Source organism: Rissa tridactyla, chromosome 10 (assembly GCF_028500815.1).
Source record: "Rissa tridactyla isolate bRisTri1 chromosome 10, bRisTri1.patW.cur.20221130, whole genome shotgun sequence".
Taxonomy (NCBI): Eukaryota; Metazoa; Chordata; class Aves; order Charadriiformes; family Laridae; genus Rissa; species Rissa tridactyla.
In genome coordinates, this window is record NC_071475.1 from 17,518,276 (window position 1) to 17,543,262 (window position 24,987).

Genomic DNA, 24,987 nt, shown 5'->3' on the forward strand with positions numbered 1-24,987 from the left:
GCTGGTTTGTGAATGAGGAGCCGAAACTCGTTGAGACGGAACAAATAACCGATAAAGGCGCACAATAGTGGCTGCTCGCAAGCCGAAGTCAGCAACGAAAAGGTAGCGGTTCTCAAGAGGGGGCTTATTTCCTGATGAGTCATTGGTGCATGACGGATGGAAGGAACTAATAAAATGTTACGGACTCGCAGAGCTTTGATCTTCCTGCCTTCCCCCCAAGCCCTTTTTCCCAAGGGTGTGGGCTGTGTTGTCGAAATGAATAGGGTGGAAATCTCATTTGGAAAAGGCTACCCTGGCAGCCGTGGCTTGTGGAGAGAAGGTCAGGAGCCCCAGTCCAGCACCATGCTTCGGTGTGTGCTGGATTTTAACCCCAGTGTGTTTTCATAGCCTTTGAAGCACCTGTACTCCGTCTTGTTGTGTTGATGCCGGTGCATCTTTCAGCCTGCTTGCAGGTCAACTGGAGCAGGGATGGGACGAGTATGGCAAAATAGCCATTTTGCAGCTTTGCACTTATTTTGCAGGTTCTGGGCTACATGCAAGAAAGAGTAAAATCCATTTCTAGGTCAAATGCTCTCATCTTCTAATTTCTGTTCCAACAGCTGCAGCTCCCAGGGACCCAGCAGCCCAGAGCTGGGGCCCTTGGCAGCCACCAGCTTTGAATTTATTTTTGTCTTACTGTGACTAATCTTTAGGGTGAATAGGTTTAAGTTTTGTCTCTAGCATTGTGATGCAGAGAAATTTGTTCTCTTTATGGAGAAGTCACTAGGTAAGAGCCCTGGCGCTTGCATGCAAAGAGCACAAGCGTTGGCTTGTGCAGAGTTGCCCCCTGGGCAGAGGGAGCTCTCCTTGAGTTCAGGTTGTCCTTCTGCTGCTGTCTGTCAGTCTGGCTGTCACCACACAAACGGAGGAGTGTTAGCAATTCACATAGGGCTTTATTGCAGAGGATTGAGCTGTGATTATTATTTAGGTGTTTTTTCCTCCCCTTAATAAGGGGTGTCTGTGAGTTCCTCTCTTGAAAATGCATTTCTTTTGTTACACCATCCAGTCTGGCTCTGTTCAGAATTGCTTCTTTCACGAGCTCCTGCCTTGGTCCTGCCATCCCCACATGCCTCTTCTAAGCAGCTGTCCCCTGCTCCACTTCACCATGACAGCTCTGTCGTGGCCACCACTCAATCTTGCACAGGTAACTGGTCCGCATCCCGGCCACTGATGGGTCTCACAGGCTTTGCAGCACCACCTTCTGCCTTGCCCCCTCCTGCAAGCCGAGGTAGAAACCTCCACAGTGTATCTATGACTGCCTGTTGTTCGCTCCTCACTTGGCTAGTTACAACCTGTGGAAATGGGTGTTCCGTCCCTGAAATGATGGTGTTGGGATGTCTTGTGTGCGTGCGGGGTGTGTGGGGTTTGGCTCTGCAGGTCTCCCTGCTCCCTGTACTGCTGGTCGGCTTTCTCGTGCTGCCTTTGCTGCACTTACTCAGGCAGTGCTGCTGCTCTTACTCCCTTGGCCAGCTTCTTGTTCTACGCCATTTGCTTGTGGTGTTGTGATAACACCATGAGAGCCGTACACCACCAGCCCCTGGAGTTTTTTAAAGTTTGAATGAGTGATTGAGGGCATCGTCTCCCCTTGCGCGGGCGTGTTGGTGTAGCTCCATGTTGTAATTCCTGGAGCGGAGGTAGGGAGGTGAGGGGTCTGCTATTTAGGGGGAGGAAAAACCTGTACCCTTGTGTTCCGCTTTTATTGTATTTTCTTTACTGCAGTGTAGGAGGGTTACCTCTTGTTGTTAAAGGAACACATAACGTGTCCAGTTGTTTGGGGTTTTTTTCTAAATGGAAATATACGTGGCTTCTCACTGAGAAGTATTGATCCAGAGCGACATACAGAAGTAACCTGAGCCTGTTAGCAGAGATAGGAAACGTAGGAAAATCATACCAGTGTCATGGCTTTTGTTTGAAGATTGTCACAAAACCTTGTGGAAATACGGGGCTAGAAACAGGCAAGGGCAAAGGCTTTGTTTAATGTCGGGATATAACATTGCAACTCAGGACCTCCATGGGCCTTCCTCTTCCAGATACTGTATTTCACTTTTCTGTCTGTGAATTCGTTACATACCTCGGCTGGTCCCATGGGCACGTAATCACAACAGCTGGGGGGGCTCTGGATTAGGGTGCAACTGCAAAGCTGCAGATGTGCAGCTATGGCGTCATTTTCAGCTGCGTTACAGACCTTGCTTGCCTGGCTTCATTTTAGCAAAAAGCCCGTGGTTCCCGCTTGTTTTTCATGCGAGTGGCTTTCTGACTGGTTACCTGCTTTGCTGAGCAGGGGGGAGGCAAGGATGGACCCTGCCCCTGCGTGGGTGCAGAAGTGATGTCCCTGGTCAGGAGGAGCAGAGCCCAGTGGGTGCAGGTGACACCCCAGGCACCGGGCAGGGAGATGCCTGCGGGAGTCAGGAGTGGTTTGTCCGTTTGGTTTGTATTGTTTAACACTTGGGAAACTGAAAGATTATGAGTTAAAATGGCTCTTCTGTCCTTGAAATTTAAGAGAAAACTAGGGAGGGAGGCCTGTACAGAGCGAACGCTTAAAATAATATCTTGGGTGTTTTTTTTTTTAAAAACTTGGTTTGCCAAAAACTCTTAGTAAGACTTTTTGCACTGATCTTGGACAAGAACACATTGCAAAATACCACATTCTCCTTGGATGATAACATTGTTTCCTGCCCCACTCTAATACCAGCCATGCCGTCCTTTTGCCTCAATTCCTGGGATTGCTTTACTCAAATGTTTGCTTTCTCCACTGGGCTGGACTCTTATACTTCCTACTGGTTTTGGGGGATTGGCTGAAACCGCTCCAAGCCTAGAGGCAGCACAGCCCAAACGCTTGCTTGCTTGCTGCTCTGGAACTAAATCTGTGTTCCCAGCTGATATTTCTGACAAGATCCCACCCCTTCACCTCCAGAGAGCCAGCTGGCATATGTAAATCCAACCAACTGGATTTATAATCGCCACATGGAAGTGACAAGATAAGTGCCAAAGCCATGTCCTTCAGTTATCCCCCGGGTGCATCACTGAGCTCTGGACTTCAACTCATCACAGAAAACACGGTTCCTTCTGCAGACAGATTTGCTTTGATTTTCATAAATTGGCTTTAATTTCCATATACTGTCCAGAAAACCCTGGTCTAAGAGTGGTAGCTCTGGAGCTGGTTGTGTTTGGAGCAGATGTACCTACCTGGAGACCTGTGTTAGCTGTTCGCCCCATCCCTCAAACAGCTGTCTAGTTTCTTGCCTTTATTTACACCACCATGTTTCTTTTAAACCTACAAGATCCAAAATCCACCAGGCAAGTTGCAGTATGCTCTATGGGAGGGTTTTTTTTGCATGAAAACAAAGCCTGTGGCAGACAGAAGGGTGATTGGGCCTCCCTGGGCATGCTGCGGTGACCATACCGTCCCTGGCCATCTTCAGCAGGTGGTAACGTGGAGCCTGAGCCTGGCTTTTCTAGTCCTGTTCACTCTGACAAAGTCTTGTCAGTGGCTTCAAGCTGAGGTATTAGACCACAAAGGGAAGAAGCTGAAGGACAAGTGTAACTGTAGGCTCTGCTGCGTCTTAATATGCTGCTGCCATCTTCACAGCAGGAGGGGGGTGGCTTGTCCCTGTCTTCTCCCAAGCCTGTGGGCAGTAACCCAGCGTCTCCTCTCAGCGAAGCGGGCAATGGTGGGACAAAAAGCTGGTCCAGCTAAAACAGTTGGCAGGACCAAAACCCAAGTGCCTATCTTCCCCTCTCCTGTGTCCCTGGCAATGGCCCTGCAGGCGAGGGGTGGGAGAGTTTTCTCCTCGCAGGTTTCAGTCATATGGTGCACATCAGCTCGGTATGCTGTTTATGCTGTTTACTGGCTCCTTCGCTCCAGAAACGTTACACAGGGGGGAAGTTCTTGGCCAGTGCGAGGTTGAATTTTCCAGACTCCGATCCCATTGGGGTTTCATTGCTTGCAACCTTTAGCATGGTGGTGGTTTTTTTTTTTTTTGCCCTCCTTAAATCCAGGCTTCTGCAGCCTTAATTAGCTGACTGAGGACATAAGCTTGCCTGATACGTGACAGTTTTGATGGGGAAATACAAGGTGGTGAGTAGAGATGCTCAGGGATAGTGTTTTCGGTCTGTGGAAAATCTCAAGAGTTGGTGTCTCTTTCTCTCTCTCTCTCTTTCTCTGTCTTTTTCCTGAACCTGGATACAAACTCAGAATTTCCCCCCAAAACCCCCCACCCAACAACAACAAAACAAGAACTTGCAGATCCCACCCCCTGTCTACACTTTAAATAAAACCCTTAACTCTATTTATACCCTTTATTTAAATAAATACTTTTATAAATACCCCAAAGTATTCCTGGTGACTCATTACTTCAGAAACGTCAAAACTTTTTTTTTTCCCATTCAATGTTTAACAAAAGTATTTCAGTGCGTTTGTTGAATTACAGTTTTGTTTGAAGTAGGAGATTTCTTTGCGTATCTGTCTTTGATGGCACATCCACAGCAGGTTCTGGGGACAGTTCAGTGTGGGGGCTGCCAGCAGCCTGTGTGACCTGGCTGGTTGGCAGCCCTGGCCTGCACGAAGGTACACCAGGTTCCTGTGCCCACTCAGAGATGGTCTGTCTTCTGCTTCATAACTCAGTGGACGCAGCTGGGCGCAACGCGAAGCAGGTAGAAGAGCAGCCAATGTAACTGTATGGACTTGTGTGTGCAGCTATGGGGCTTGTGTTACCCTGCAAGGCCACCCAAGAAGAGATGGAGAAGGAAACTGAAAGCTTTGGCCATGACCTAGACCTTGGTCTGAGCTCAGAGGAATAACTGAGTGAGCTGAGGAAAGGTCTGGAGCTGCACTGTCTCCTCCTATCTCTGGCTACCGCAGCTGAGCCCATGCAGGGGATGTCACTTGCTCCTGCTGGCTCTCTCCAGGGACTTCCCTGGTTCTCTGCTGCTCCTTGGTTGGGCTTAGCACTAAAACCCTGTCTTGGAGCAAAAAGAGCAAAGAACAAGCAGATTCTTGTCTGCCAACAGCACCAGTGTCCTGCTAGCTGGACCAGCAAGGTGCTTCCCACCTAGCCTTGCTCTCTGTGTCACCCCTGACTTTACCATGGTCTGAAGTGACCAGCGCAGAAGGGATGAGGACATTTCTGTAGCTACTCAAAAATAACAGCAGATGTTCCTAGCAGCGGGAAGCTCATCTACCCTGCGTGGGAGGTGCATTTGGTACAACCTCAGCCCTGTGTTGGTTGTATCTCCGGCCTGTAATTTACACAAGGAAATTGAGATAACGGCAGGCTTGTGAGAAACACCAGTAGATTTGAGTCTAAAATATTAGAGAGGTGACTTGTGTGGGCAGATGTTCATCCTGGGTTGTGCAGCATAGTCATATTTGCCACCTTTGAGATGCCCTGCCCAGGCTCAGTGTGGCTTATCCAAATACCTGTTGGGAAGAGAAGCTATAACACTTGCTGTGTTATAAGTAGGGAACCAAAATGAAGTGGTTCGGTGCTGTGTCCTGTTGCCAGGAACTGATGGCTATGGCCTGGCAGGAGCGTGGGGAGCAGGCCCAGGAGGGATGTGGTGCTTCAGAAATGTTCATTTCTCCTGTTATGACTGAAAACAAAGCTGTCTTACTCAGTCATGCAAGGGTAAACCTTGGACTGTCCCCAGGGTTGCTTTTACTTCTCATGCAGTCTTTCCTGGTGTGTTTTTCTTGTGCTTCAGCCCATGTGTTTCCTTCTCAGGGCTGGGAGAAGCAGACGCCCCTGAGGGGCGGGTGTCCTGGAGAGCCACAGCTACGCATCAGCCTCCAGCCTCTTCCAGCCTGGCTTCCTATGCCAAGTTCTAGCTCAGCTTGCAGCCTCCCAGCACAAGGGTTTGCAGAGCCCTGATAGTCCCAACCGCGGTGAAAGCCAGCTTCTCTTGGTTTGCAGGTAGACCCCTCACCATACGCGCTGAGGTTGATTTGCAGAGTATGTGGTGAATCACTGTGGCATGAGATGGTCTGGAGACATTTTTCCAAAAGATGAAGTGGGACCTTTATTATAAGGGAACCCAGGCCTGTGGGTTCCCATTCCTGAGGTCAAACAGAAGGTGGGAAGTGAGGAGTCCTTCACCTGCCTACAGTCATGGGGAGGGTATTGCCTAACAGACAGCTGCCTTCACTGCTTCCTCATCCCCTTTTCTGTCACTCTTTCCTTTCTTGCCTTGAACGAGCCCCTCACAGCAGTGGCTTTGGGGGTGGCCCCACAAGAAGTGGGGAGGACAGCGTGCTGACGTGTGCGTGGCTGGTCTTGCTTCAGAGCAGAGGCAGCTGCCCTCAGATACCAGGATGCCTGGGAGATGTGTGACAGCCAGCTGAAAAGGGATAAACTGATCCCAATTGAATTTACAGCATGTAGGATGCTTTGCCCTTTGAGCTTTATGTATGTGTCTATATATATTTTTTTAGATATATACAGTATTTGGTTGGGTGGAAGAGTTATATCACTTTTTTTCTATCATTCCACATAAAGAATAGGCTGTTTCTATAGATAGGTGTTTCCTAAAATCTAAGAATGCACGAGTGAAGATGCAGTGTACTGACACTTATACCTCCTTCTTCCAAAGCAGATCACCAGAGTATTTTCAGGGTAGTTGAACCATTATGGGCCAAAATAATTTTGAGAGCCGGTGTGAGGTATCTGTAGAAAGCAATTTTCTACAATCAACTACTGTATCCTATATTTTTTGGCTGAGTTCAGGAGCCTGTTATGTGATGTTGGTCCCTCTCATCTTTTAATCACGGTCATGCAATGAAAAAGAGCAAAATTGTCCTTGTTTCAGAATAATTGACTGTGATTAAATAGCTGCTTGCTCTCGGTGGAAGGTAACTGTCTGGATGTGTGTGAGGGGTGCCAGGTCTCCATCCCTTCCTTAAAGAACATCCAGTAGAGGTGTTTATTTATATCAGCCCTTGTACTAGGATCTGGTCCCTCCCCAAAGGGAGTCACTAGCAGCTCTGAAAACTGTCAGTGCTATTACTGGGAGATGCTGCTGCATATATAAAGCCTCTGCTCTAAACCCCGCTCCCAGCAAAGAAGGGATGAGCTGTATTTGCCACAGGAGCTGCTGTGAGAGTGGATTAGTTACCACTCAGTAAAGAGCTGCTATTTCTTTATGGCAGGCTGCATATACGGGCTGTTATGGTGATGCAGCCAAAGGGGCTTTTGATGCGTTATTCCCATTAGAAATTGGACATACACATTTCCTGGATGCTTTTGAAAATGTCTGCAGTCAAATCATTAGCAGCAGGACGGGAGATAGGACTCACAGTATGAAATGCAGTTTCTCCCCCCATTTCTCAAAGAAACTCGGAGAGAAGGAGCGAAGTGAGGTCTCAAGGGAGGGTGGAAGTGCTGTACCATCCAGCCCGCAGGTGTGCAGGTTCCAGCTCTGTTTGCTGTCTCCTGCTTTATTTCAGTCACACCTTGGTAGCCGGAGGTGTGAGGGTGAATTTTAGATGTTGCAGTTAGGCCGATGTCATCTTCCTGGCAGCAGCGAACTGTTACATCCTCTCCCTGCTTCCAGCTTTGTCTTCCCATCTCCTCCCTGGCACAAGTCCTGGCGCTTGGCAGACCTTGTGCTGGGAAGATGCACCTCGATAACCTGTCAGAAGCAGGTTTGCTGTATGTGGGCAGTTGTGGGGGGTGAGTGGGTTCGGTGCAGGGTCTGGGGAGCGCCAGGGCAAAGAGGATAAACGGGGGCGCATGAGCAAGGGGAGCAGCTCTTCTGGCATCAATGATCCGTTAGATTGGTTCAATCTGTATATCTCTAACTTACATTAAGACTAAAGATTTTTGATCCGCATACATGTTTTCACTTGAGGAAAGCCATTGTTTTAGGACAGCCATAGCTGAAAAATTGCGAAATGAAAAGTTGATTCATTTGCTCACAGCATCTTTGTGACCACTTTCCAGAGAAAAAGCTTCTGGATAGGGCAGAAAGTTTTGCCTTTGTATTTTGGAAGAAAAGCAGTTCCTTGCAGAGCTCATGGTGAAAGCAAGCAGCAGAAGAGTTCTTTTGCTGAGATGAAAACCACGTGAGAAGCTGGGGCCTGGGAAAGAAGAGGAGAGGTGGTGATGCATGTTTTTACAACTCTGCCTAGGCAGTGCTGCCGCAGAGCTGCCTGAAGAGCAGAGCCCCATAGCTAAGTGTTCGTTGGCTTTAACTCTTATAATGTGCTCTATCAATCTTGCATTTCTTTTGATTATGGCAGTTTGCTGTTCCTGCTCGCGCATGGGGTGCTGGATGCTGGCAGGGCACCTGGTCCAGCTGCCTGAACCGCTGGGAGCAGAGGGTAATCCCTGATGTTACTGGGAGGCTGGAAGAGGAGAAAAAGCAAAGGGAAGCTTGATGATGAGATCAGAGCTGTTTACTTAACCCAATCCATTGGCATAACGCTGGGAATCCACAGTTCAGTAAAAGGTTCCCAAGATGATAGAAACTGAAAGCTCCGAGAATAACTATTAGGAATGAAAGGTGCTATTTTGTAGTGTTATGATTGTTTATATTTGCTGTTTAAAATGCGTAGACATATACACAGCTGGGAGATCTCTAACTCTCCTGGATGGGAGCCTGGAGAGGCTCCTCTCCTTCATCTGCAGGACAAACTCCGTGGCTCCCTCGGAGCACCCGGACTTTGTCCTGCAGCTTCTGTCCTGCAGGGTCTTGCCTGTCCCGTTGGGAATAGGCCCTCTTGCCTATTCAGGACGTGGCAGAGCACTTGGCTGGCCTGAGGCAGGGAGAACACCCCTCTGACACCCAGCTGAATTCAAGGAATTTGTCGATAAGCTCCCACCTGCCTTGGAGACCAGATTAGCAGCATCTGCTGAGAACCCTAATTATCCTTTTTCCCTGCCAAATATTCTGTGGTTGTCAGCCCAGCGCAGGTTTGTCATGGCAGACTCAGAGTCTGCATGTGTTGACCCTGCTGCAAATGAGTAGATGCTTAGGGCACAGCTACGTTCTTGCTCCCCACAATGGATACCTCTATGAATCCAATGTTGCTTTGGCTGCTGAGATTAAAGGTAGTGAATTAAGTGGAAGGAGGTGCAGGGACTTTGAGGGACACCTGTGGTTTTCCCTGATGGCTGCACAGGCCGGAGATAAGCAGGCTGTGATTTGGGTTGGGGCAATTTTGCTTGCGCGTCTCTACATCAGAGGAAACCATTGTTGTGTTTGGGCTTAAATACCTCTTCATTAGTTTTGGTGAAAAGAAGGCAGACAAGCTACGCTCTTGAGCCCCTCTTCGAAACTGAGCCAAGACACTGTCTTGGGAACCGTGACCCTGAGACTGCTGTTCTCTTTTGCCCCAGAAGAAAGAGGCTTTCTGTTTCAGTAGTAAGATGCTTGTTTCCTACGTAGAATCAAATAACGCAAAACCCCACACCATCAGAACGCAGGAGCTGTCCTGCTTTTTTCTCAGATATAAGCTTTTTTTTTTCCCCAAGATTTTTTTTTCTTTCCCTACTTTCTTTCCTCTAACTAGAAATCCTTCTAAAATATATTAAATATCTCCCTGAATGGCACACTTCTGAGCACAATTCTTACATTTCTTGTGTACAGGATTTTCTTCCAGGCTTTGTGAAGTCCTCTTTGTTAGAATGAAATGCAGAAGAGCCAGATGGTTTGGCTGGAGTCCAGTTACCTAAGAAACGTAGCACCAGGACTGTATCAGAAGCTATTTCCTTTAAAGATCATGCTCAGCCTGCTTTGTTCTAATAACCAGCTTAGAGTCAAGATCAAGCTGTCAATACCTATTTTTTTTCCCCCATAATTAATCTGCAAGTTTCAGCCTGGAATCAATATAAATGACCTCATGGCTCTTTTTTTTTTCTTTTTTTCCGTTCTTCATATAATGTTTCTCCACATGACTCCTCCTTCAGGGGTGCGTTGAATCGTGCATGGTTTTTTCCCCAGTAAAGCTGTAGTGGAAATTTTTATGGTCTCTTGCTCTCTCTGCCCTAAAGCGTCTGGGTCGTCTGTACACGTGGGGAAGCTGGAGGAGCTCTGACACCTCCCTGGTCTATAGTGGCTTCAGAGCTCCTGGAGCTTCTGCAGGTGTTCTGCCCTTTGGGAATGGATGGATGGATGGGGGGTGAGGTGTGTGCTGCTTAGGTGTTGGCCTGTGTGTCTGCTGTGTAATGACGGGCAGAAGTTTATATATATACACAAGATGTTTGCGACATGAAGCTGGGGAGCATGCCGTAGGCTTATTTCCCAAAAAGGACTAAAACTCATGCAGTCGCTGGGTCCCTGCTGTGGAGGGATGCGGGTCTATTCAGTCATTCAGTGCCTGTCAAGTGGGTTGGGCAGATCTCTCCAAGGCCATCCTGCTCTGAAAGATGGCACCGGCCACTATACTGCAAGCAGCAGGTTCTTATGCTGGGAAAACCTTTCGTTGCTTTCGTTTTCTCCCAGGCATGTTTGAGGTAAAGTTAAATTTTCAATCTCGTGTTAGACTTGAAATCAAAACCTGATTTTCTTCAGCAGAAAATCTTAGGGAACGTTGGGGTTGATTCAGTGGAGATGTTCTTGCTTTGGTTCAAATACTTTTCATGTTCTTTGTCTTTCAGATTGAAGTATTCTATGTTTTGAACCAGCTTTTTTTACTTTAGGACATGTTTGCTTAAAATTAAATATAAAATGGGGAAAAAATAAAGTAATGTTGGGACATCCATCTTTATCTTGAAGGGGGATGGCAGAGGGACAAGGAAACACACATGATCACGATCCCACGTGACAGGCAAAAATTTATCCCAGAGGCAGTACCCATCAGGATCCTTCTGACATGGAGGATATGATTTAGCAACTGCTTAGTATCATGCTCCAAGCTGAGTGCTCTGGTATATCCATTGATTTTTTAAATTTTTTATTTTTTTGGTAGTGAGATAAGAGATGACTCTTCTTTCCGAAGAAGACTCTGATTGTGAGCTGTAAAACTGGTAAAAATCTGGCCCCGTTGACTTCTGTAGCGTGACCTGGTCATTGGCAGAGCCTTGGCTCCAAGGCATCTTTCTCTCTTCAGAGTCTGTGTCACCAAGCCTTTTTTTTTCTTTCTCCCCGCCTATGACTGTTGTTGCACAATCACTTCACTGAAGTAGCATATCAAAATAAATGAGTGAAATTGGACGCTCCCTCTGCAGATGTAAAATTTATTGTCCACTCGTGCCTTTGCGCTGAAGTTAGGATCTTGGGTTTTAAAAGCCCTCCTTCCCCTGGCTATGTGGGAGTTTCCCCTAAAGATGTGGAATGTTTACTGCATACCAACGGCAAGACATTATGCAGACATGAGGCTCACAACACCTACAATTTCTAAACCGCATGTGGCCTGTGTGGATTTCCTTGTGCCGAATTCACATGGAAATACAAACACATGTGGCATTTTTGTTGCTTTTCTAGGAAATCACTGAGCACAGCCCTGCTAAATAATACTTCCTACTGTTAGATCCACTGCGTGTGGGGGAAGGTATTGCCTTTGTGTCCCAGGCTGATGGAGCCGCATGCCAAGGCTCATGAGTCATTCACCCCGAGTGTCTGGCTTTCCAGGAAGGCAAATCCCAATTTTAGAACCTATGAGGGACCGAAGAGCGCCTTAGGGAAATAATAAAGGAAAGGTCATCGAATGTTATCAGAACGGGAGGTTTCCAATGGGGATCATGCCAGGAAATGCATGATTAGAAATTGGAGAAACTGTGTTGTGTCAAGACAGCTGGAATAAAGCCAGCAGGATACGAAGTGGCTTCTGCCTGCTGGAAGGAAGGGGGAAGTGAGCTGGCAAGGCGTGAGAAGAGGGGAGGTTGGGGAAAAATGTGAGAAATTAATAGCTGGCGTCTTGCTATGTGTGTTCGATAGCACTGTACAGCTGTCAGATGTTCAGTCATCGCTTGGGTGAAGGGAAGGGGCATTTCTCTTGTCTTGGTTGCTGCCAGGTGAATATCAGCATGTGCTGACGTTCCTCTGAGCTTCCTGATCCACAGTCAGGATCTCTCAGGCTGGCAACCAGCAAGGTGGTGCTGCGTGGTCCTTGAGGGAGAGGTGTGCAAGAGGAGGACAGGAGTGGCAGGGCAGACTGTTGATGCAGGGGGATCTTCCCGTTGTGCCAGTATCATCAGCCTTCTGGGTTTCTGATGGGAGAAAAGTCTTCTCTTTCCCACTTACAATCAATATGGCTGAAAAAATATCAGTTCTCAGGGAAAGCATTGGTTTCCTTGGTGCATATAGCAAGAATGAGAATGCTTCGCCTCAGTGTCCTACCCAAATTGTGATGAATCCTCAGCTGTTTTGTTTGATTACTTGCATAATTCTTTCTTTGGATATATTGAGCAAAATACATGTGCGCTACCAGCAGCTGCAGGACTCCACCCCAGGGATGGCTCCATTTCAGTGGTGAAATCACACTGGAATGTGCTTCTCATCCAAACATTAACCCCACTTAACCTGAAAAAAAAAAAAAACAAAACAAAACAAAACCACTCCAAGTTTCTCCGGTTTGAGAACAATTTACTAGCCTGCTTTTTTGTAACAGAGGGACTTAAGTGTTCTGTTTATGTCCTGGTTGACCCACCTCAACTGTTTGACAGAGAGCTAGAAGGCTTAGACATATTATGTTCATATTGCTTTGGAGGAAAAGACGTCTAAGTGGAAGAGAGAGAGGCAATTTACTTCCCTTCTCAAAATTCTGCTTCTGAAAAGCTTACTGAAGACATACGCTTTGTGTGATTGACCTCTTGGTCATGCAAGCAGTCTGGTGTCTTTCATGGCCTTTTCTGTGGCCTTCGCAACTTCAGCTGAGTTCTTCTAGTTGAGTCCCCTTTCTCTTGGTGTGCCTTTATCCTCCTTTGCTTAATGTTCACTTTTAGCTCTAGTATCATGTCTCATATAACTGGCCTCTATTGCATGCGTTGAGACACTTTCTCGTAAGAAACCTCAAAAGCCTACTCAAACGACTTCCTACTCAAACCAGGAGTAATGCTCTGCAGAGTTGGTACCTACGGCAGAATTGCAAGCATCGCCCTTAGTGACTTCAAAGTGTTAATGACTTGTGCTGCAAGACTTTGGTAACATTTCCTTATTGTGACACTGGCTATAAGTAAGCAGTTGGCGCATGGTTTGTGATACCCCTAAAAAGCTCCTGTCAAGAAACTGCATCCCTCTAAGTTCTGCTGGGGAATAAATGTAATTTGACCAGATGCATCTCAGGGCTTGGTCGCTCCCATGTGTGGCAATGCAGGCTATTTGGGCATAAGTATTTCACTGGTAGAAGTGATATGAGTTACCAGGTGGGGTTGCTTCATAGTTATATTGCCGGGGAAGAATTTGAGGGGTTGTTCCCAAGAGGCCCGCTGATTGCTTCAGTCCAGATTGCCACCTCTCCTGTGGTTACCTTCTACACTTTGGTCCCATTGCTCTTAAAAGCACTGAAAACTGTGAATTGCTGGATCGGCACATTATTGGTTTTAAAACGTAAATGAAGAGTCTTTTGGTAAGTGGATTAGTTTCTCCACCTGGTTTGGCTTGAGCTGTGTTTTCCATCACCTGCAGTTGTGACAAAGTACTGACACTGCTAATGGCTCTGGGACAATATCAGGACAACCTAAGTCCTTTCCAGTGAATGACTTTAGAAATCATTGTTGCTTCTTTTGCTCATTGTATTTGTATTTCTTTCTGGCACCGTTATTTTGGAAACACTAGCTGTTAGGCAGGTTGATGAAGCTTTCGTTCAGCATTGACATCTGATTTGAGAAAGGGCTGGAGTCAAAGTTAAGGGACACCAAGCTTCTTGGTATGGCCACAAACAGTTGACAGTATCCAAAAAGACATAAGGAATGTTGGTGATGTGCTATGCTTTCGCTGTTCTCAGAAGAAAGAAAAACGTGAAGACCCTAATAAGGATATGAAGGGAGAAGCAAAAAAAACTGAAATGGGGGCTTGAATTGGTGGCATGAATTTTTCCAGTGAGCTGTTTGTTAACAAACTAGGTTTGAGTCCTAAACTGGCTACATAATGTAACCAAAACACTGTGGAAATCAGATACTTCAACACTGGAAAGCCAATATCTTATTAAAATGCACCACCTGATTAGGTGACAGCTACAATTTATTCCCAGGGAAATCCATTTAATTAGTTGGAAGGAGTCAGGATGTTTGATCTTCTGAGAAAGAGACACTTCCAAGGGCTGGTAAATACGAATTCAGGAGAGGGATTTTGTGAGGTGTTCACGATGCATCTGTTCGCTTAAACTTGTAAAAAAATCATTTCAGCATTCAATTCTCTTGCGAGCCTTTGAATGTAATGAATGCTCATTCCAGCAAGTGCTTCAGGTTCACATTTCATCTGCAGTCAGCCCATTTTTCCTATCCGGCTCCTTCAGTTGCCAGAGAATTCAGAAAAATGACCCAAAATCAGTTCAGAGCTACCACAGCTCAGGGGAACCTGCACATCAGCTGTTGCCCACAGAAAGCTGGTAACACCGTGGTCGCGGACTCTGTGCGGTGTGATTTCAGGGAAGGGAGGGTTCCCTCTAACAACGCTGGTGGTTTTGGAAATCCATTTTCACAGCTGCAGCTGGTGTTTGGTTCCTGTGGAGATGGACGATTTGGCACTTTTTCCAAATTCCCCTCCTTTCTGCACCCAGCTCTCCTCTATGTGTGTTGCCAGAGCAGCCAGCGCTAGTTTCACAGTGCCAGCTGTGTTCTGCATTGTGGGAAAACAGAGGGTTGATCTACAGGAGGAGACTTCCAGCCCAAAGAGCGTATGCAATTTCCACACACGCATCAACGTAAAGGTGTGGCATAAAACCTGATTTTAAGAAGCCTGGGGCAAGGGTCAGACTTAGAAATTTTTTGTCCTCTGTAAGCTCCTGTCTTTAAGCCATCTCTCCTCCCCTCCCTCACAGTGCTTTAATGAGCACAATGTAGAAATATCTCTACTCCTTTAACTCACGTTATGAGGACTTTGATCGAGATTCAGTGTTTTATTTTTTTAATTCAGCCTTTGGTATCTGAAGAGGGTAAACTCTCCCACTACCTGTTTCATAGGCACAGGATAACAGATTTTAGTGTCACTGTGTCATAACAACCCCACCAGTATGGTGTATAACAGTGCAGAAGCTGTTGCGTGAATGGGCAGCATTTGAGATGATTTTTGGGGTAGGTAGTGCCCTCCCAGTCTGCCTGGCACAAGTGACTTGAAATGTCCCTGTTTTCCTTTTCCATATAGAGCTTCAGCCCTTCATCCACCTCTTCCCCATGTTAGATATTCCCCCTTTCATTGGGAAGTAGCTCCCTGAGGATTTCTAGGAGGAAGGAGGGAACAGCTAATAACAGAGTTAAACCTGACCTTCTGTGCGCGCCTGAGTCCGCTTTCCCCAAAGCGGTGCATAAATTAACATTCTGGCAATAATACTGAGCCTGTTTAATTTTCTGTTTGACTGGAAACGTTAGGAAAATGTCATGATACTTGATTTCATCTTTGTCTATTTTTTGCTCCTGCTGAATGAAGCGTATTGGACTCTTGAGAGTGCTCACACGGCGTGTCTGGGAGCACATAAAGGGGCACTGTCCCTCAGGCATGTGCTCCTCAGCCACGCAGGAAGTATTGGGTTTTACATTTGAAGCCTGGCTGAGGTTCCCTGATGGCTGTTAATCCACTGGTTTCTTTTGACTATATCCTGTGCCAGACCCGGTCCGACCTCAGAAGTCTTGGGGTTTGTGCTTGCTTCACATAACCGTTCCAAAATGTGTAGAAGCAGGAGGCTCCGTACCAGACCGAGTGTGCGAGAGTGGGATGGACTGAAGGAGTGGCTACAACAGCTAAATTTTCCATGCTGAAATAGTGAAAAGCCGATTGTACTTTCACGTATTTGAAGGGGCAAGCCCCTCTGAAGGAAGAGAAGCTCTAACCCAAAGGGGCTTTAGTGTAAGAGGCAGCAGAGGAAGTTAAGAAAAGTTTAAGGGTGGGCTGAGCGGATCTGCTGCTGACGGTTGTTGTAGCTTCACTGAAAGCTGTGGGAATTCATGCCAGATGGAGACACGGCCTTGAGCATTGTTGATACAAGGAATGGTTTCCCAGGAGAAAGGATGAAAAACCTTAACCTGTAGAGATGGCCCGACGCATTGCTATGGTAATGAATCCTAAAAATAAGAAGTTTGGGAAGGAAATGAACCCTTTGTTCACGGTCATCCTTCCCTTTCCTCAAGGTTGTTGAAGAGTGCTCTTCTCCCAAGTTCAGTGCTGCTCCGATGGCTGCAATCCCGTGGAAAACCTGTCCCAATGAGGCATTTTCCTTTAGCTCACCATGCAGCCTTGCAACTATTATCTCTGTGCTCACTTTATCTGTTCCATTTCCCCATGGCTTCAACTAGTCTCATTTGTCCGTATTTATTTTTTTCAAGCACTGGAATAAGAAAAGAAAGAGGTTTTGTCAGTTGTCTTTTTTTTTCCCTGAAGACCTGGGGGGGCTGCCTGTGTGTGCTGCAGGGCTGGCAAGCACCCTTGCGCGGGGTCTGGTGTGCATGAGGACATGCAGACCACATGGCTGCAGCCCCGTTTTTAACGAAGGACGCGATGCTTTAGTGATAGAGCAGTGGCGCTGAAGGCAGCGTGATTAACCACCGCCCACGCGAGGAGCACACGCACAGAGGGGCCATTGAGCACAAGAAGTTATATATTATTTCTTTTCCCCACCTACTGCTCCTTGATGAGGGATCCCAGGCACAACAGCCAAACCCTGCTTGCTAATGTCCCCCAAAGGGAAATTGTGTCATTTTGAAAGAAGTGGGCCTTGCAAAGAGAAACAAGGTGGGGTGGGGAGAGGAAGAAAAGAATATGGAGGCAGTGGAGAAAGGCGATCTGGGAATGAGTATGGAGGTTGGCAGAGCACGGGGAAGTTTCGAACAAAAAGCCTCCAGCTGGGCGCTTCTGGAAGAACGTGTTGATGTTGTCTGGACGCCACTGAGCTGCGATACCAGCTGAGAGTAGCAGCTGTGTAAACACGGGGCTGGTTGGTGATTCCTAGGGACAAATGTTGCAGAACTGTTCAAGACCTACAGAGTGACCTGAAGGAGAAGTACAGGACAGCCCATGGTGGTACGGACTGGGTAGGCATAAGTGTAGGTAGCTGTCATTTCAAGCACATCTTCAGAGGGGACAGCGAAGCAGGGCAGAGGAGCAGCTTACCTGAAAGCATTTCAGAAAGGCATTTGCATCCTTTCTGGTCTTGCTTCAGGAGGAACCCCGTGTCCTGTGCTGGTGAGCCACAGGGTGCTGTGGGGACAGTCAGCTGCTGGGAAACACAAGTCCTGCATTGCGTTACTGCTGGCTGAGAGAGGGCTTGAAAAGCTCAGGAGATTCAGCTTGTCAGAGACCAAATGTAGAGGTGACCATGCCAGCACATGCTTTTCGCTCCTGTAAACTTCAAACAATTGCATTTTTTGTAGAACATTTACTCCTCCTAGCTATGGTTGTTGGACCTGAAGTTGAAACATATGGAGGGAAGACTTTGGCCCGTGTTAAATGTGATAAATACAAGATCCTTTGTTATAATAAACCAATTAATCAAGACTGCTGTGGTAGAAAACCCGGTGAGTTGCTGGTAGCTCATGACCCCTGAGCGAGAGCTCTCGGTGATCCCGGGCCTTTCAGCCAACAGATATGGTATGGCCTCCTGAGTTTCTCAATGGGATTTTACAAAGATTCTGCACATCTCAGGGCTTAATCCCAACATGGAAACAGAGTGGGGCTGATCAGAGATCATTAATGCTTTAGGAAGAGCTGCCAAAGAGGAAAAACTGTTGTGAGCCTTTTGGGTAAATGGTAGAAGCTATTTTCAGCTCCTGTGCCTCAGTGCTGTGCTGTTGTATCTGCTGGCCAACAAGTGCCTGTAAGTGCCCCTGCCCTTGCAGGGGAAAGCTTCCTCAGCATCGTCGTCTTCAGTCAGTCTGCAGCCACCAGGAAACGTTAGTAGCCGAGACCTCTGAGTCTCTGCAGAGATGCTGGCTGAAAGGCACATGTATCAGAGTCATGCTGGCCAAACGCGGGCCCTAAAACCTGTCCCCAAAGATTCACTCCTCATCCCCTCAAAAGATACTGCAGAGTGTTATGAATCTGGCCCAAAAATTCTGTTCAAGCTGCTGTAACAAAGTGACAAAGTTTCCTCGAAGCCAGGGGCCCCCTTGTGTCGTGTGGCGGTGACCAGCTCGTTGCTGGATAGTTGGGATTTGCGGTGCCCTGGAGACGGGTGGGAAATGGGGTCTGGCCCTCTGGGACCTTACGCTGTGTCAAACACAGTAACTTGCCTGGCCTTTGTTTGGAGGTTTGTCAAAACTGCAGGACAGGTTAGATGCATGTTTTTGACCAGGATTTTGAAGTTAAATGCCTGTAATGATATGTACAAAATACATTGTTCTGGTGCAAAGTGAAACTTGTGGAGGGCTTAAACGCAAAGTCTGTGACCACTCTTCCAGGGAGCAGGAACGTGTATGTGTGTAAACTGGGAGGCTTGAGATTGGTGGGATCTCCAAAAAGGTGTTTTAGTAGCCGGGCTTCCTTTCGGCCTTTTATTAACACATCTGAGCCTGGACTCTTCCTCATACTCCTTCATTCCTGCCAAGGAAACACAGACTAGGGTTTGGGGACAGAGATCCCTGTCTGTCTCTCTGTCTGCCATGTGTACGCTTCTTATCAGCCACTGCTCATCAGCATTCGTGTTTTGAGACTCTGGCTGACGGTGGCCAAGCCCCTGCTCCAAGGGGCTTGGGCTCTTAGCAGGCAAGATGACCAGCGAGATGTGAATTTTTTCCTTTTCTCTTCAACAGAAGTGCTAATTGTGTGGCTGGCTGGGAGCACGCAGGAAGAGCAGCACGAGCAGTGGAAGGGAAACCCAGATCTCCCAAGTACCAGACCAGCAGCTCCTCCAAGGATCACCGGTTTTGCTCTGGTTGCTGCATGATGCTCAACTGCCCTGTTCCTGAAGTGGGGCGAGTGCTTGCTGCAGCTGATGGAGAAAACTTCGGCGTTTTGGAGGTGAGTTGCTCAAGCAGACTTTTCTTCTCAGTGTTTCCTTCTAGGTAACTCTGGAAATTTGGGACTTTTGGTCTGTGAGGTTGAATTTCAGCTTTAAAAGATCATATGAAATCACTTTTTTTTTTTTCCTACAAACTAACTGTGAAACTATAGACACTGGATGGCTTCGAGAGGTTATTAAGAATTACCTGCTACCACAAATAACATCCAGAAAATGAGTGAAATTCTGGTGTTTTCCATAGCTCTGCATGCAAAGTCGGTGGCAGAATCAAGCTGTTAGTTAAACCTTGTCGACTTCAGGAAAAGAATGTGAAAGCAACTTGATAACTTTATTTTTTGATGGGTTTCTATTTTGTCTGAATCAAGCCTTGCTGAGGTTTGCACTGTTGCTGTTGCAGCAGAATCGATAGCGGGTGGCCTCTGCATGCAGACAGGTCTGGTTGTGGGGAAGATTTCAACCTGCTTGTGCATCCGAGGGTACCATTTTCACACGGATGTGCTAGCCACCCTGGCACTGCTTCTCTCCTGCATTCTCCATTTTGTGTGGTTTTGGTAAAAGCTTCTTACACACCCCACCCCCCCACCCCCCCCCCGCTAGCTCAGAGTTTGTGGCGATTTTTGTATCGTTTCAGTGGTTTTTCACCCACCACGTAAATATCTGTATGTTTGAGTCAGGACTGAAACCTCTAGGAAGAAGGGGAGAGATACACACACCAGACTGCAATCAACCCTGATCTATATGTGCTGTTGGTTGTAATGGTCTTTATATGACATAGTATCGGGTAATCGTAAACAGCTGGTGTTTCATAGGGGTGTCTCTGTCCCATATTGACACCCCCCCTTGCCACAGAAAATCAATGTCTTATACTGAAAAAACAGATGGGGACTCAGAAAATTTTTTTTGACCATGATGTGAAAACCCACAAGCGTGCAGTAAAGTTTTCCGCTCCGCCATACACTACCAGCAGCTCCTAGGGTGGAGAGTTTCTGAAGGGTCAGCTCTGCTCGGAGCGTTGAGAAGCAGATGGCTCAGCTTCATGGGCCGCACACGTTGGGAGTGATGGTGGCTCAGTCGTTTATGACACTCAGTCCCTTGAGGTTGTTTTGCAACAGTGTTATTGAAAATATATTTCTGGAAGTTGTGTGAAACTGCTAAAAGAGATTGTAGGTGTTGGACAAACTGAGGGATCTGAAGCAGCGAAACCCTGGGGCTCTGGTTTAACATCAAGCCAGTGCTGCTACTAGCCCTCACTGCAAGGTGTATTTGGGACATGCACTGTAGACAACAGTTGTGCATGGTGAATCATGAGCATCCGGTGAGCTATCTAGGGGTGAGAAATCCACCCTGTGTTTGGCAATACAATATATCACAGGCTTTGTGTGGCTGGAGGGCATTAGTGGAAACGCAGGTGACAATGGTAGGAAGGAGCCTCTGCAGATCCATGTTAGTGCCAACGGTAGGGACCTCTCAACTGCTCAGAACTGATGCTGCTAAAAAGCCTGGAGTCTGGGAGCAAGGCCAGAGGCTCTGTGCCGAGGAGGAAGCGCAGGTCTCTAAATTCGGGTGCTATGTTTTCTGCTGGATAGCAACAAGCCTGGCCTTGAAGAGCCTGCAGAGAGCAGCAGGGAGGAAGGTCTTGCATGGCAGTACATCTCTGGAGCTCCATTGCGGCCTCGGTGTGCCTTGGTCATCACCATGCCAAAGGCTCAACTTTGTGAGTAGGAACTGAGGGTCTCTCACCATCCCCTTCTCCAGAACGAGCTACCTGTCTGGCTCACAAATGCTCTACATCACCTGCTAATGAAGCAGATGGCAGAGGAGATGTAGGAGGAGATGCTGGTAGGAGTTCCTACTCAAGGCCATATCAGATACCACTGGGGGGTTAACGTGGCTGTGATGACCTGCCATAGTGTTTGGGTAGCACCTAGCACCATGGAGATGTGATCCATATCCAGGCCTCCTACAACGATGCACATAAATAACAGTGATTTAATGAAGAGTTACTGTGCTGAGTGGTCCAAGGGCCCCTTATTGCTACAGATGAATGGAGTCTTACAGATGACAATTCATAAATTCTGAGTTATTTACTGCATGTAGCCTGTCCCAAGCAGTAAATCTTATTTTCATTTACCCGAAGTTAATGTCTTTTTAGAAACAATACTGTTGTCTGTGAGCCTTTTAGAAGATGTATCAGTTTGTGAACTCGTGGCTAATGGATGGTTTGGATGGGTTCCAGGACATCAGGAAATCAGTTGTGCCCATTCTGGCTAAACTTGAAAAAAAATGTCAGTGTTTAGTAACACTGTCCAGAGGCAAGTAGAAAGATGAAGCTACAGACAAGCAGGAAGAAAATACTCTCTCCTGCTGCCTCTGGTCTGGGCTATGGGATCAAGCCAGAGAGGTGCTGCGCTGGAAGCCGGAGGGGTTATTACACAGAGCAGGACACCTACCAGCAGGGTGTAGTGAACTGGGAAAACAAATTGGGAAAATCAGTGTAATACTTTGATGCCACAAGTCAGGAAGGGGTTAGAGACTTCAGGCTCAAGGACACAGAAGCATATTTTGCACGTGTAAGTTGTATCTGTAGAAAAGTATCTTCCTTGACTACCAGGTTGCTTTGCTCCTGCAAAAGCCAAGGGCATTATTCCTACGGACTGCAGTAGGAAACTTCTATATGCAAATAGTTTTGTCTGGAAACCAGATACATCAGGAGATTTAAAAATTTAAAGACCGAGTTCTTAGATCTTTTGCCCCAATAAACTGCTATGAAACAAAACCGAGGCTGCTGCCTGTACCTGTGTTGCCTACAGGTTACAGGGAAGTACTCTCTTTAAACTCTGTTCTCTGAAATAATACACTTTGCAAGATCCATTTTATTCTGTATGAGAAAAGAAATTTGTTGTGAGCACGATCGCTCTGCTTTATGGAGCTAAATGGATTGAGGGTAGCTGTCTGCCCGATGTACTCCTCGGCCGTAATGGAGTCTTCTGACAATGTCAAAAGGAGGTGAGGGAAGAAAGGCAAACCACTTGCATTTTGTACCCCTGTGGATAAAGCAGGACACGATGAACCCATTTCATTCTCAACATGAATGCAGACTTAGAGCATATTGCTTGGTGGTTTTCTTTTTTTTTTTCTTTTTTTTTTTTTCCTAAAAGCCAGTAGTGTGGGTTTTCTTTCTGCACTTGTGAAACATGGGTCACAGATGAGCGATCCCACCAGATAATGTTGTCACTAGCACTTATGTCCAACTGGACTCTTGCAAGTTGTCCTTGCAGCAGTCCTTGGGGCTTTGCATGGTGGCTAATGAATTGTCGACTGCACTGTAAGTGCCCCCCCACCCCTGCCAGGCTGACAAAATGTGGCAAAAGGTACGTTTGTGCAGAAGCACGTCTTCTGCACCCTATGGTCTCTCCAGGAGCTTGGGTAGGATTTGCTCAGTAGTTCTAACTGGGAAAAAACGGATGTACGATTGCTTGAAGGTGGACATACTTGCCTCTTATTTGGTATTTCAGTGACCTCATTCAGAACATGAAAGTCATGGGTCTTTTTCCTTTTATTGCTGGGAAGGGTTTAAGTTTGAACCTGGTTTTGCTTCGTATTTGTGGGGATTTGTGGGTTGAAGACCCCAGGAGAGCACTTCTTTCCTTCCAGAGCTCTAGTGATCTCATCTATTTGAATCCCTGTTTTCTTTTCTGTTCTTTTTGTACCATGTCTATACAGACTTCAAATGTTTGAAACCCTCAGTGGTTTGCTGCTCAGGTTTTTATAGTCTTATATACCATAATCTTTTCAGTAGTTACACTGAAACCTCTCTGTTTCAAGTGTAACCAAGTGTGAATTACAACCCAGAAGCACATGAATAGACCCTGTATCTAGAAGGAGGCAATTTTTGATACGCCACAAGCAGCAAAGTAGACTTGCATCAGTGGAGTTCCTTGTAATACAGCTACTAATGGTCCTGGTACAGATCTGAGTGGATCAGAGATCAAATTAGGTAGATGTTAAGGGTGTTATCAGAGATAGCGAGGGTATGGTGAGCATGAAGTATGAATGATCTTCTTCAACCCTACCTAGAAACCCTGCTAATTTGGGTGGTTGTGCAGTGTGTCATGTTCCATGCGGTGGAATTTCTTGTCTAGCTTGAAGACATAGCTGAAAGAAAAAAAAAAAACTGACCTGAGTGAAACTGTTCAAATTTATACACCTTCTCCTCTCTCCTGGGAAAAATAAATTGGCTCCTAAGGAAGGTGTGAATTGCTGAGTCTGAGCTTGTGCTCCCTGATGAGTCCTACCACCTCGGAGACACATCCTGGAGGTCTGCTCTGCCTCCCTGCTCTGCCGGACGAGAAAATCGCTGCCGGGCAGCCTTGCCCAAGTGACTCCCATCTGTCAAACAGTACAATTGAATTTCCTCTCGGCTGACAATTTCTGAGAATTCATCAGCGTGGTCGTTAGAGGGGGTTTCACCCCTTCGCGTGTGGTTTTGCAGTCATTGTTTCAAATGAGCTCAGCCCTGAGTCATTTAGGATTTCTTCAGAGCGTTCACGTTCCAGTGGCCTGGCTGGCAGGCGGGCATTGCTCTTGGAGACAGCGCTCTCTTTCCATGCTCCTCTTGTTGTGTGTGCTAAAGTTGCGTCCCGAGGCCATGAACTCAGTCGAGACCCACCTCATTACAGGCACTGTCCCGGCAAATGGTAAATTATTGGGTTTTTTTCCAGAAGTGATTATAATAAGGAAGGGTAAGACAAAGGGGAATGTGTCATTTCCCCATTATAGATGGCAAAAGGAGGAGAATACCTCTTTTGTAAGAGATGTGCTGGGCTGTCTTAATGGAAGTAATTCAATACTGATGGCAGTAGAAACTGTTTTTACCTGCTGCAGCCTGGTCTCCTTCCAGCGCAAGAAAAGGCGTAGCAGCAGAGACAGCCTGAACACAGTACAGGCAGGAGAGGTTGTTCTGGATGAGATGGACCCCTGTTGGAGGAGTACACGTTGTCTGAAGAGAAGACCCAAAACGCCTTTCCCAAGCCACACAGGAAGGTGAGGGCAGCACCGTTGTCCTAACCCCCTTCTTCCTCTCCCTGCCAGCTGACAAGTTTCACTGGCTTCACTTCTCACACCAAAGCAAATTAAAGCTAAAGAAAACACAACAGCAGGGAAAAGTCCCGTCATCTCACAGCATGGGTCCCCTGCAGAGAGATATTTTCGACCATTCTGTTTCTTTATTTCCTAATTAGAAGTAATGATGTGTTTTTCGGGTCAACATGACCTCCTTTGCTGTGAAATATTAGACTGGTTTTGACAGTGTAACTAAATATAGGCATGCGCGCGCACATGTGTATGTGTGCACATGCACTAGCGGGAATAAACACGCAGTGCTCTTCACTTAATTATGAACATACTTTCCTCTGGGGAGCGGGGAGGGAGCGCCTTTGCCTCCAGTTAGGGTTTGTTTTTTGTTTTTTTTCAAGTAAGTAGAGAGAAGTTTTCTGAAGAACAGATGGTCTGGAATGAGGAATAGAAATATTTTCAGTCAAAGAGGGGCCGGATGATGTAATAAGCCACAGGAACAAAGTTCAGTTATTTTATGCTCTCATCCAGACCTCAGAGCGAAAATGCCTCTGTTGTTAATTTCAGATTCATCTGCTTTTGAAGGCTGGCTCTGTCTTTAAATGCTATTATAATACACACGGAGCTAAACTGAGCAAATAGCTATTGAGCAATGATGGAAGAATATATTTGTCAGGACTGGAAGTGTAGTGTTTGCAATGCAGATGATAGGCCAGATATGCATTTGATTATTCCGGAGGGAAAAGGGTGTACCTTGAATAACCTTAATGGAGGTCCTCAAAATTCGCATCTGCCTGACTGAACTGTAGTTGGCTTTTGAGTGCTCAATA

The 24,987-nt window shown here is 46.7% G+C and overlaps 1 long non-coding RNA gene across 1 annotated transcript in view; it reads left to right on the forward strand.

The window, feature by feature from the left end:
- The window catches only part of LOC128915873 (uncharacterized), a 163,449-nt gene that overhangs the window by 39,771 nt on the left and 98,691 nt on the right, over nt 1–24,987 (forward strand). The window contains exon 4 of the long non-coding RNA XR_008468784.1: nt 18,876–19,083. This is a non-coding gene — a long non-coding RNA (uncharacterized LOC128915873). The remainder of the gene's footprint in view (nt 1–18,875; nt 19,084–24,987) is intronic.